Below are 12,594 nucleotides of genomic sequence, written 5' to 3'. Positions count from 1 at the left end.
TAAATAAATTAGAACTGTGGATAAATAAGGCATATTGAGTGCATGGAATGATCTCCTCTGCCTCCCAATGTCACCATTATGGAAAATAAAGTTTTTAACCAAAGAGAATTAAAATGGGAGAAAATTTTTTTGAAATGAATTATGGATACAAGCTTATAACAAAATCAAATAAAAGTAGGCCTCAACGAAGTCTAAATTTTAAATGGAAATGGGATGGAAAAAGTAAAAACCCTTCTGAAAAAGAAGAAAAAAGTGGAGGAACCAGTTGTACAATAATATGGAGACATCCTATAATTACAACTGAACGTGTGTGATATCAGGGCACAAATAGGAAAATAAGCCAATGGAAAGAAGGAAGAGCCCTGAAACAGGAACACCCATCCATGAGTTATGACCAGATTGGCACTGCAGATCAGTGGAGGAAGGACAAAAATTTTTAAATACTTAGTCCTGGGGCAATTAGGTATGTATATAAAATTTAATTGTTTCACCTGTCTCAATATTACACAATAAAATGCAAGGTGAATTACATGCAAAAAGTTATTTTGTAACAAAATTGAATATCTGCATTCAATATAGCCAACAATTATGCCAACAACTTCCCTAGAATAACCTGGGGATGTGTACACAATAATTCATGGAAGAATACATGCATACAGGAGAATTGTGGGAAGATGGTGGAGTAGAATACTACAGGAATTAATCCCTTAACCAGAACAACTATTAAATAGTGAGGAACTGTCTGAATCAACTATTTCAAAACTCCAGAGTCCAGCAGAACACTGCAGCAACCCGGGAAGGGCTGGAGGAAGATGTGTCTGCTGGTATTTCCTTTCTATTTCGGGTGTCCTTGTTTCCAGCTTCTTGCTTCTCTCTATCTGAATTTCATTCTCTTCTCAAGGACTCCAGTAAGAGGATTAAGACCTCTTTGGAACTGGTGTTTATGTTTGATGAATCTGGACTCAGATGGGATCTCTCTTCATAAGACTTTCATGCTAATGTGCTGGAGTTGCAGGTAGTGTTGGGGTTTAAGATATATTTAGGGGATTTGAATCTCTGGACTGACAATGTGATAGCCAGGTCCTGAGCCTCAACAGACTCCAGCACCTACAATCTGATTTATTGGACTCACCACATTCAGCTAAGATGGAGTTGAAGAAGGACAACCACCACACCATGGGGCCTAGAGTGATTACAACTGAAAGTGGGAGGATTGCATCCAGCATCCATGTGGAATCTGAGCCTCCTCTTGACATAGAGGTGCAATGGACACAACCAATCCAATGTCCACATAGAAAAGGTGGCATTGGATTGGGAAAAGTGGACATGGTGGCTGATGGGTATGGGGAAAGGCGGGAAGAGATGAGAGGTGGAGGCGTCTTTGGGACATGGAGCTGCCCTGGATGGTGCTTCAGGGGCAATCACTGGACATTGTAAATCCTCACAGGGCCCATTGGATGGAATGGGGGAGAGTATGGGCCATGATGTGGACCATTGACCATGGGGTGCAGAGGTGCCCAAAGATGTACTTACCAAATGCAATGGATGTGTCATGATGATGGGAATGAGTTTTGCTGGGGGGGGAGAGGTGGGGTGGGGTGGTGGGTTTGAATGGGACCTCATATATATATTTTTTTAATGTAATATTATTACAAAGTCAATAAAATAAAATAAAATAAAAGCATTAGCATTACAGCAACATAAAAAAAAAAGACCTATCCTGGATGAGGCGAGTCACATCTTTTTTAAAAAAAGATTTATTTATTTATTTATTTATTTATTTATTTATTTATTTATTTATTTATTTATTTCCCTCTCCTTCCCCCCGCCCCAGTTGTCTGTTCTCTGTTCTCTGTATCTATTTGCTGCATCTTCTTATTTGTCCACTTCTGTTGTCAGCGGCACAGGAATCTGTGTTTCTTTTTGTTGCATCATCATGTTGTGCCAGCTTTCCATGTGGGCAGCACCATTCCTGGGCAGGCTGCACTTTGTTTTGTACTGGGTGGCTCTCCTTACGGGGCACGCTCCTTGTGCGTGGGGCTCCCCTATGCGGGGACACCCCTGCGTGGCAGGGCACTCCTTGCGTGCATCAGCACTGTGCACGGGCCAGCTCCACATGGGTCAAGGAGGCCTGGGGTTTGAACTGCAGACCTCCCATATAATAGACGGATGCCCTAACCACTGGGCCAAGTTCGCTTCCCTAGTCATATCTTAATTTAAGATTCTTCTCACCAAGATTCTACTTATACTAGGTCCACATCCACAGGAATGGGTTAATGTGAAGAACATACATTTCTGAGGTACATACAACTACAAACCATTAGACTGCTCTTCCAATTTTTGGAAAATATTAGGATTGGTCTTAATATTTCTTGGAATATTTGATAAAATTCCCAATGAAGTAATATGGTTTCATTGTTGGGAAGGTTTTGATAACTAATTTCTTTACTAGTTATTATTTGACATCTGTATCTTGAGTCAGTCTGGTACTCTGTGTGTTGCTAGAAAATTTTCCATTTCATCTGGATTATGTAATTTGCTGTTGTACAGTTTTTCACATTATCCTCTTAAAGTCCTTTTTATTTTGGTTGGGTAATAAAAAGGGACAGTAATAATGTTCCTCTTTTCATTTCTGATTTTAGTTAGTTTTGCCTATCTCATTTTTCTTTGTGTTTAGCTAAAGGTTTGTCAAATTAATTGATTTTTTAGTTGATGACATATATTGTTTTTTTATTCTCCCTTTAATTCATCTCCATTTCAAGCTTTGTTATTTCCTCCTTCTGCTCTCTTTGGGTTTAATTTCCCCTTCTTTTACTAGTTCTTCCAGTATTTATTTATTTATTTATTTATTTATCTCCCCTTCCCCCCCACCCCAGTTCTTCTTTGTCCACTTCTGTTGTTGTCAGTGGCACGGGAATCTGTGTTTCTTTTTGTTGCATCATCTTGTTGTGTCAGCTCTCCACATTTGTGTCACCATTCCTAGGCACGCTGCACTTTCTTTCATGCTGGGTGGCGCTCCTTATGGGGTGCACTTCTTGTGTGTGGGGCTCCCCTATGTGGGGGACACCCCTGCATGGCATGGCACTCCTTGTGTGCATCAGCACTGCACCTGGGCCAGCTCCACATGGGTCAAGGCGGCCTGGGGTTTGAACCATGGACTTCCCATATGGTAGATGGATTCCCTAACCACTGGGCCAAGTCTGCCACCTAGTTCTCCCAGTTTTGAGGACAGTTCTCTATTCAGAAATCATCCTTTTTTCTCATCTTCTTTAAAAAAGTTTTTTTATTAGAGAAGTTGTGAGCTTACAAAACAATCATGCATAATGTGCAGAATTCATATACATCACCCATCCACCAACAACTTACACTGTTGTGAGATATTTGTTACAGATTTTGAAAGAACATGATTAGACTATTATCGCTAACTATGGTACATAGTGTACCTTTGGTATATTTTTCCATACATTCACTGTTATTAACAGTATGTATTAGTATTGTACATTTGTTATAGCTCACAAGAGAACACTCTCATATTTGTACTGTTAACCACAATCCATCTTTCACCACATGGTTCACTGTGTTATTCAGTCCCATACTTGTACATTCTATCCAAAATTTATACTCAGTGTTTCTTGCTTTCATCACAGAGTTGTGCAATAATTACCCCAGTTAACCTTTGAACTTCTCCCTTATTCCAAAAGAAAGAACCTCATACCCCCCAATATTGCCCCTTAGCACTAATATAACACCTTCTTTAACAACGATGCAAGAATATCACAATATTGCTGTTAACCATAGTACATAATTCATATTAATTGTATTTTTACCTTGCATCACTATATTCTTACCATCTTATAATAGTGATGTACATTTGTTCTAGTTCATAGAAGAGCATTCTTACATTTGTATTATTAACCATAATCCCCATCCACCTCCAGGTTCACTACATCATTCAGTCTCAAGATTATTCTCTAGTTTTATTTCAGTTGACATTTACATCCCTAGACTACCCCTTTCAGTCACAAACCCTCTTTCTTTTTTTTTAATGTTAGTATTCAGAGCTATAAATTTCTCAGCACTATCTTTGATGAATCCCTTAAGTCTTGGTACATTGTATTTTCATTTTCTTTTACCTCAAGCTAGATCTTAATTTCCCTTGTGATTTCCTCTTTCACCTGTTGGCTCTTGAATAATATATTGTTTAATTTCCACAAATATGTAAATTTTCCATTTCTATCTCTGTCATTGATTTCTAGCTTCATTTCACTGTGATCAGAGAAGATAACTGCTATACTTTCAGTATTTTGGATTCATTGGGACCTTTTTGTGACTTAATACATGGTTTATCCTTGAAAATGATCCATGTGCACTTGAGAAGAATGTATATTCTGTCAAGTGAAGTGTTCTATAAATGCCCAGTAGATCTAGCTGATTTAGAGGATCATTCAAGTTTTCTATTTCTTTATTGATCTTTGTCAAAATATCCTATCCATTGTGGAAAGTGGTGTGTTAAAGTCTCCAACTCTTAGTGTAGAACCATTTCTCCCTTCCAATCTGTATTTCTTCTATATATTTTGGTACCTTCCTCTTACGGGCATATATATTTATTATCATTGTATCTTCCTGCTGAGTTGTCTCTTCTAACAGTTTTAGACTTAAAATCTATTTATCATATTATTATAGCTACTCCAACTCTCTTTTGTTTTATACTTGTATGGCACGTTTTTTTCGATCCTTTCATTTCCAATGCACTTATACCTTTTAATTATAATTATTTGGTAATCAGCATATAGTTGGGACATACTACTTTATCCATTCTGCCAGTCTGTGCCTACTGACTGGAAAGTTCAATCCATTTACATTTAAAGTAACTATTGACAATTCAGGACTTACATCTGCCATTTTGCTATTTAGTCTTTGTAAGTCTTATGCCTGTTTTGTCACTCACTTCTTCCATTAATGCCCAATTTATATATGAATTTCATATTCATTTGATTTTTTTGTATTATACCATATTAAGTACCTTCTCATTTCTTTCTCAGTTTACTTTTCATATGTTTTCCTATGGTTACCATAGGCTAAAATTTAACACTCTAAATATATAGCAGTCATATTTGATTTGATACCAATTTGACTTTTATAGCTTACAGATAGAGTGTTCCTATACCCCTCCATTCCCCTACCTTTTTTGTACTTGTTACAACTCATATCATTGTATATTGTTTTAAAATAAAATCCATAGATACATCATTAGTTTCATTGCATTTGCATTTTAACACCTTTAGTATATGAAAAGAGGAGTTACATACTAAAAAACACAGTACAATAATACTCTTGTTTATAATTATTCTTATGATTTGCTTTATCTGATGACTTTATTGCTTTATGCCACTTTGAATTACTCTCTAGTCTCCTTTCCTTTCAGACTGTATAACAACCTTTAGCAGTTCTAGTGTTGATAAAGTTCCTGAACTTTTGTTAATCTGTGAATGTCATGATCTTTCCCTCATTTTTAAAAGAAAATCTTTCCAGATATAAAATTCTTTTTTGGCTATTATCTCCTCTCAATATTTTAATTATTTCAACCCACTGCCTTCTTGACTCCATGTTTCTTATGAGAAATCAGCACTCAAAATAATTGAATCTCCCTTTTCCATAATGTGTTATTTTTCTCTTGCAGCTTTCTGAGTGCTCTGCTTTCTTTTGCATTCAATAGTTTGAATAGAATGTGAGAGGACATATTTCTCTTCAGGTTTATATTGCCCGCTTTTCCCTTGGCTTCTTGGATATACATTCATGTCTTTTGCTAAGTTTTGGAAGTTTCTGTATTATATATTTTTTTTAATATTTATTTATTATTATTATTTTAAATTACATTAAAAAAATATATGAGGTCCCATTCAACCCCACCGCCCCCGCCCCCACTCCCCCCACAGCAACACTCTCTCCCATCATCGTGATACATCCATTGCACCTGGTAAGTTCATCTCTGAGCATCACTGCACCCCATAGTCAATGGTCCACATCATGGCCCAGACTCTCTCACGTTCCATCCAGTGGGCCCTGGGGGGATCTACAGTGTCCCGTAATTGTCCGTGAAGCACTATCCAGGACAACTCCACGTCCCGAAAACGCCTCCACATCTCATCTCTTCCTCCCGTTCCCCACACCCAGCAGCCCCCATGGCTACCGTTCCCACACCCATTCCACATTTTCTCTGTGGACATTGGATTGGTTGTGTCCATTGCACACCTATGTCAAGTGAGGGCTTAGATTGCACATGGGTACTGGATGCACTCTTCCCACTTCTAGTTGTAGACACTCTAGGCTCCATGTTGTGGTGGTTGACCTTCTTCAACTCCATGTTAGCTGAGTGGAGTAAGTCCAATAAGTCAAAGTGTAGGAGCTGAAGTCTGTTGAGGCTCTGGGCCTGGGTGTCATATTATCAGTCCAGAGATTCAAATCCCGTACATATATCTTAAACCCAGCACCAACTACAATTCCAATAAAGTAGCATGCAAGTCTTGTGAAAAGAGATCCCCTCTGAGTCCATTTCCATCACGCAGAAACACCAGCTCCAAAGAAGGGCCATCTGTCATGGCAGTGAACCCCTTCTGCCATGACCATAGAACCCGTGGGTCTCTTTATCCCTCAAAAGAACCAATACCTGGGGTTGTATCTACCTTATCTGTCTCTTAGACTGTTCAGTTGTACATAAGGGTATTCCTTCTGACAACCTCCAGACTCTTTTTTAGAGACTCACAGCCTTATAATCTCATTTCTCCTTTCCATTTCCCCCTTACATTAGGTCAAACTGCTTCCCGAAGTCATGTTATTATATGTAGACAGGTATATTCTGCTGTTCCGCATTGAATCTTTAATTCAAGGTCATTTTCTAGTTGCTTCTTCAGCTGGTATGTGGTAGTGATCCCTCGGTGCCAGGGAGGCTCATCCCCGGGTGTCGTGTCCCACGCTGGGGGGAATGCATCACATCTACACGCTGAGTTTGGCTGTGAGAGTGGCCACATTTGAGTAACATGAAGGCTGTCAGGAGGAAACCCCCAGGCACAATGCTACTCTAGGCCTTGTTCTTATTGCAGGTGCATAGGCTCAAAAGTGTAGCCATTAGTATCAAGAGCCCACTGTTGGGCCCTCCTTCCTTCCTGGTTCTTGCCGTTGCACCTGGAGGATTGCCGCTGCTCTCCCAGGGCCCACAACAGTGACCCCCCGGCCAGGAGCCCAGTACCCCCCCAGCTGTTGTTTTTAATTGTTTCCACTATGAGTATATATAGACATTACCATATACCCTGGGCATATGCCCTGTATAACTCCCTGTCAACCATATATATCCTGTCAATAACATCCCATATCAGTATTCCTCCGCTGCCATTGTTGAACCACTCTGTGATCCAAAACTTCCCGTAAAGTGAATCCCAACATAATGTCAGCTTCAGAAGAGTCTTAGATCACCAAAATTCATCTATACAATATACAGTATTTCCCCAGATCCACCATAAAACCTTTTCCCTTCCACAGCAATAATCTTTTAACTTATTCATATCATATTTCCTGAAACTGATGTACAGATTCCGAAACTATAGTTTTCAAACAAGGTAACATTTGTGCTTACTATGTGGTCCATACTTTAGGTTGTACAGTTTTCTAAATTTTTTAGTTATCCTATGTTTTGTCTTATGGTTTTCATTATTAGTCTGTCGTCCCCTATATGTTTTTGGTGTAATATTAGCTGTTTTATATTCATCCTCGTGTACTCTCACATAACTCCTCTTTTGCCCCCTTATTTACCTTTGTTCCATCCATTGCACGTCCATTTTCCCCTCCCCTTAGGGCCCACAACGCCTGCCAATCTAATGCCCTGGGAGCCGTCCTTTCTCACGAGAGATACAGTTCTCTCTATTCGACGGCATTAGTCTTCCCCAGGATATGGGTCCACCCCACCCAATGGTAGAACCCACCTTGGCAAAATGAGCCTTCAGCTATTCCCTCCGGAGTCCGTCCCACATCAGACCATACCCCCTGAGCGTCCTAACCAGGTAACCCTCCTACTTATATTTTGATACGTTTTACTCAACATTTAGTTCTCAATGAACTTCTGGCACTCTCCCATGTTTGTATGTTGCCCCTCCCTCCCACCTATTTCTTGGACCATATTACCCCTCTTCCCATCCCCAGCCCCCCTCAAACCCAGAAAACCCCACCCAAAGGTAACCCCTTGCCCCCATTTTGTCCCTTCTTTGTGCTCATACTTACCCCCAGCTCATCACAGATTCCACCCCTACAGACATTAACTCACAGCCTTCCTCCACCCCCTGATTTCCAGTAAGCCACTTTTCCAGACTCTAGCTCTCTGAGGCAGTTAACTTATTTCATATCATTGAGGTCATATAGTATTTGTCCTTCAATGCCTGGGTTGCTTCACTCAACATAAGATTCTCAAGGTTCATCCATGTTATCACGTGCGATTGTAGTGTATTGGTTCTTACAGCTGAGTAGTATTCCATTGTGTGTATATACCACATTTTATTGATCCACTCATCTGTTGATGGACTTTTGGATTGATTCCAACTTTTGGCGATGGTGAACAATGCTGCTATGAACATTGGTGTACATATATCGGTTTGTGTCCTTGTTTTCAGATCTGATGGGTATATACCCAGCAGTGGTATTGCTGGGTCATATGGCAAATCTATGGATAATTTTTTGAGAAACTGCCAAACTGTCCTCCAGAATGGTTGGATCCTTCTGCATTCCCACCAGCAATGGATGAGTGTTCCCCTTTCTTCACATCCTCTCCAGCATTTGTATTCTACTGTTTTTTTCATGGCTGCCAATCTTATGGGAGTAAGATGGTATCTCATTGTAGTTTTGATTTGCATTTCCCTGATAGCTAGGGATTTGGAGCATTTTTTCATGTGCTTTTTAGCCATTTGTATTTCTTCTTTGGAGAAGTGTCTGTTTAAATCTTTTTCCCATTTTTTAAATGGGTTGTTTATCTTTTTGTTTTCGAGATCTATGAGTTCTTTATATATGCAAGTTATAAGTCTCTTATCAGATATATGGTTGCCAAATATTTTCTCCCATTGTGTGGGTTCCCTTTTTACTTTCTTGACAAACTCCTTTGAGGTGCAGAAGGCTTTAATTTTGAGGTAGTCCCATTTATCTATTTGTTCTTTTGCTGCTCGTGCTTTTGGTGTGATATTCATGAAGCCATTTCCTATTACAAGGTCCTGTAGATGTTTCCCTACACTGCTTTCTAAGGTCTTTATGGTCTTGGCTCTTAAATTTAGGTCTTTGATCCATCTTGAGTTGATCTTTGTATAAGGTGTGAGATGGTAATCCTCTTTCATTCTTCTACATATAGCTATCCAGTTCTCCAGGTACCATTTGTTGAATAGGCCATTCTCTCCCAGTTGTGAGGGTTTGGTGGCTTTATCGAATATTATATGGCTGTATACATGAGGTTCTATATCTGAACTTTCAATTCGATTCCATTGGTCTGTGTGTCTCTCCTTATGCCAGTACCATGTTGTTTTCACTACTGTAGCTTTGTAGTATGTTTTGAAGTCAGGAAGTGTGATTCCTCCTATTTCATTTTTCTTTTTCAATATGTCTTTGGCTATTCGGGGCCTCTTTTTATTCCAAATAAATTTCATAGTTAGTTTTTCTAGTTCCTTAAAGAAGGCTGTGTTGATTTTTATTGGGATTGCATTGAATGTGTAGATCAGTTTTGGTAGGATAGACATCTTAATAATATTCAGTCTTCCTATCCATGAACAGGGAATATTCTTCCATTTATTTAGGTCTTCTTTGATTTCCTTGAACAATCTTGTATAGTTCTCGATGTATAAGTTTTTTACCTCTTTAGTTAAATTTATTCCTAAGTATTTGATTTATTTATTCCTAAGTATTTGATTTTATATTTTTGAATATTCATCCTGCCTCTTTGTCTCTTCTATTCCTGAGAATTTCTTAATGTATATATTGGTACACTTGATGATATCTCACAGGACTCCTAGGCTTTTTTTCCCTTTTTATAATTTATCTTTCTCTCTGCTTATCAGTCTTACTCATTAATTTTCTTGTCTTCAAATTCATGAATTCTTTCTTCTGCCAGTTCCAATCTGCTTTGAGATGCTCCTGGGAAGTTTGCACTTTAATTATTGTGGTCTTCAACTCCAGTAGTTCTGTTTGGTTCTTCATAAACATTTTTATTCTTTAGTTTTTTCTCTGTATTTTCCTTCATCTTCTTGAACATATTGAATGACATTTTTATAAAAAATCTGTCTGGTATGTCCAGAGAAGCCTGGTATTCATTGCTGTTTCTAGAATTTTTTTTCTCTTTCCTTATGAGTTCCTCTGTCTACAAGCATTTGAATGTCCCTCTGGACTTTCACAGAAGCAGAACTTCTTCCTTCTCCAGGTGTTCCACTGTCGGATTTAAAGCAAGTAACTCTTTGTCCCAGACTGTCTGCCTAAATTGTTTTTTACACTGCTTTAGTTTTCTCAAGCTGCTTTTGCCTGTAGGACAAATTCTGGGAGGAGTGACAAGCTGGACAGAGTTTCCCAAGAAAGTCTTTTCCAGTTTGATCAAGACCAGGAACCACAAAACCAGCACCAGCCAGAGTAGCTTTCAGGGTAGAGGATCAGAGAGGGGCCAGAAAGTGTCAGGGACTTCTTTCATAACTCCACAAAGCTATACTTTCTTGACTTGGTACTTTTCTACAAAATATAGTCCAACTATCTTCTGCAGGCCTGAGGAAGCATTCTTTCTTTAAGTCTCCTCTGTCACTTTTGTTGAGGATGGGGAGGTATGGAACAGTAATTGCCCTTAAAGTCATGCCCCCAGAGACCCAAAGTAGCTAATCAAAAGCAGTGGGAAGCTTTGGGCCTGTGCTGTACCCCTTCAATCTTGGGAACCAGGTTTTATATGTTTCTGTCTGGCACCAGCAACCTATGGCAGTGGCTGGATCCCACTGCTGCCTAATATGAGAGTGGGTGATGGGTGTCAGGAACCAGTGAATAAAGAGAGCAATTTCCTGGTATTTACAAGGAATAAGCTTAAGAATATGTGTTTCTGGGGTACATATAGCTCCGAACCACCACACCATTTCAAAAATGGGCAAAAGACTTGAATAGACATTTCTCCAAAGAGAATATACAAATGACCAGAAAGCACATGAAAAGACATTCAAGTCATTAAAGATGCTTAGCCATTAGGGAAATGCAAATGAAAAACACAATGAGATACCATTTCATGCCCACTAGACTGGTTACTATTTCAAAAACTGAAAATTACAAGTCTTGGAGAGGATGTGGAGAAATAGGAATATTCATTCATTGTTGGAGGGAATGTAAAATGGTGCCACTGTGGAAAACACAGACTCAACATTTGGTCTGACAATCACACTCATGGGTGTATAGCCAAAACAACTGAAAGCAGATACCTGCACACCCATGTTCTTAGTGGCAGGATGCCAAATGATGGAAGGACCCCAAGTGTGCATTAACTGATGAATGGATAAACAATATGTGGTATATACAGAAAATTGAATATTATTCAGCCACAAATGGGAGTGAAATTCTGATACTGGCAACAACAAGTTGTACCTTGAAGACATCATATTGAGTGAAATAAACCAAACACAAAAGAGCAAATATACTATGATCTTATTGATATGAAATATGTAAAGTAAGCAAACTCATAGAATCAGAATTTAGGATGTAGGTTAACAGGGTGGAGGTAGAAAATAGGGAGTCAATGATTAAAATGTACAGAGATTCTTTTTGGGATGGTGGATGGGTTTTGGTAATGGATGGTGATGATTTTAACACATTGTGAACATAATTAACTTCACTGAGATATATTTGAATATGGTTAAATGGAAATGTTAGGTTGTATATATGGTAATAGAACAAAAGAGCAAAATGTAAGGCACAAATAAATATATAAGGCACTTCTTATAGAAAGTCCAAAAAACAGGAAAAACTTTACAATATTGTACAGGTGCTTTAAAAGGTGGTTAAAAAGTAAAAACAAGAATTCAATTCCTATAATGTCAGTTGTGTGGTAATTCCTGGGTAAAGTATTGACCATTGGGATGGATTTGAGATAGTGGCAACATTTTCAATTATATTGGTGTTTGCTTTATAATTACTGTTTAAATTGACCATTTTGTTCTATGCATTTTTATGTTTACAAAAGAAAAAAATGGTTAATAATGTGACTCTGGAACAGTAAAAATGTGCAAGCTCTGTGGAAAACATTTTGGTAATTTCTTAAAAATTTAAACAGAGTTACCTATGACGGCAGCCATTCTCCTAGGTATACACTCAAAAGAAATGAAAACAGAGTTCATAACATACTCTTATACATGAATGTTCATATCAGCATTATTTAAAATAACCCAAAGGTGGAAACAACTTAAGTGTCCATCAAAGGATAAAAGGCTAAATGGAACATGGTGTGTGTATTTATAAAAAACATATTTAATAGAATAATAATGGAATAATATTCAGTCAAAAAAAGGAATAAAACTCTGATACATGCCACAACATGGATGAATGAAACTATTA

Source organism: Dasypus novemcinctus, chromosome 29, assembly GCF_030445035.2.
Source record: "Dasypus novemcinctus isolate mDasNov1 chromosome 29, mDasNov1.1.hap2, whole genome shotgun sequence".
NCBI classification, from domain to species: Eukaryota; Metazoa; Chordata; class Mammalia; order Cingulata; family Dasypodidae; genus Dasypus; species Dasypus novemcinctus.
The sequence above is the reverse complement of the archived record's forward strand: the minus strand, read 5'-3'. Positions refer to the sequence as shown.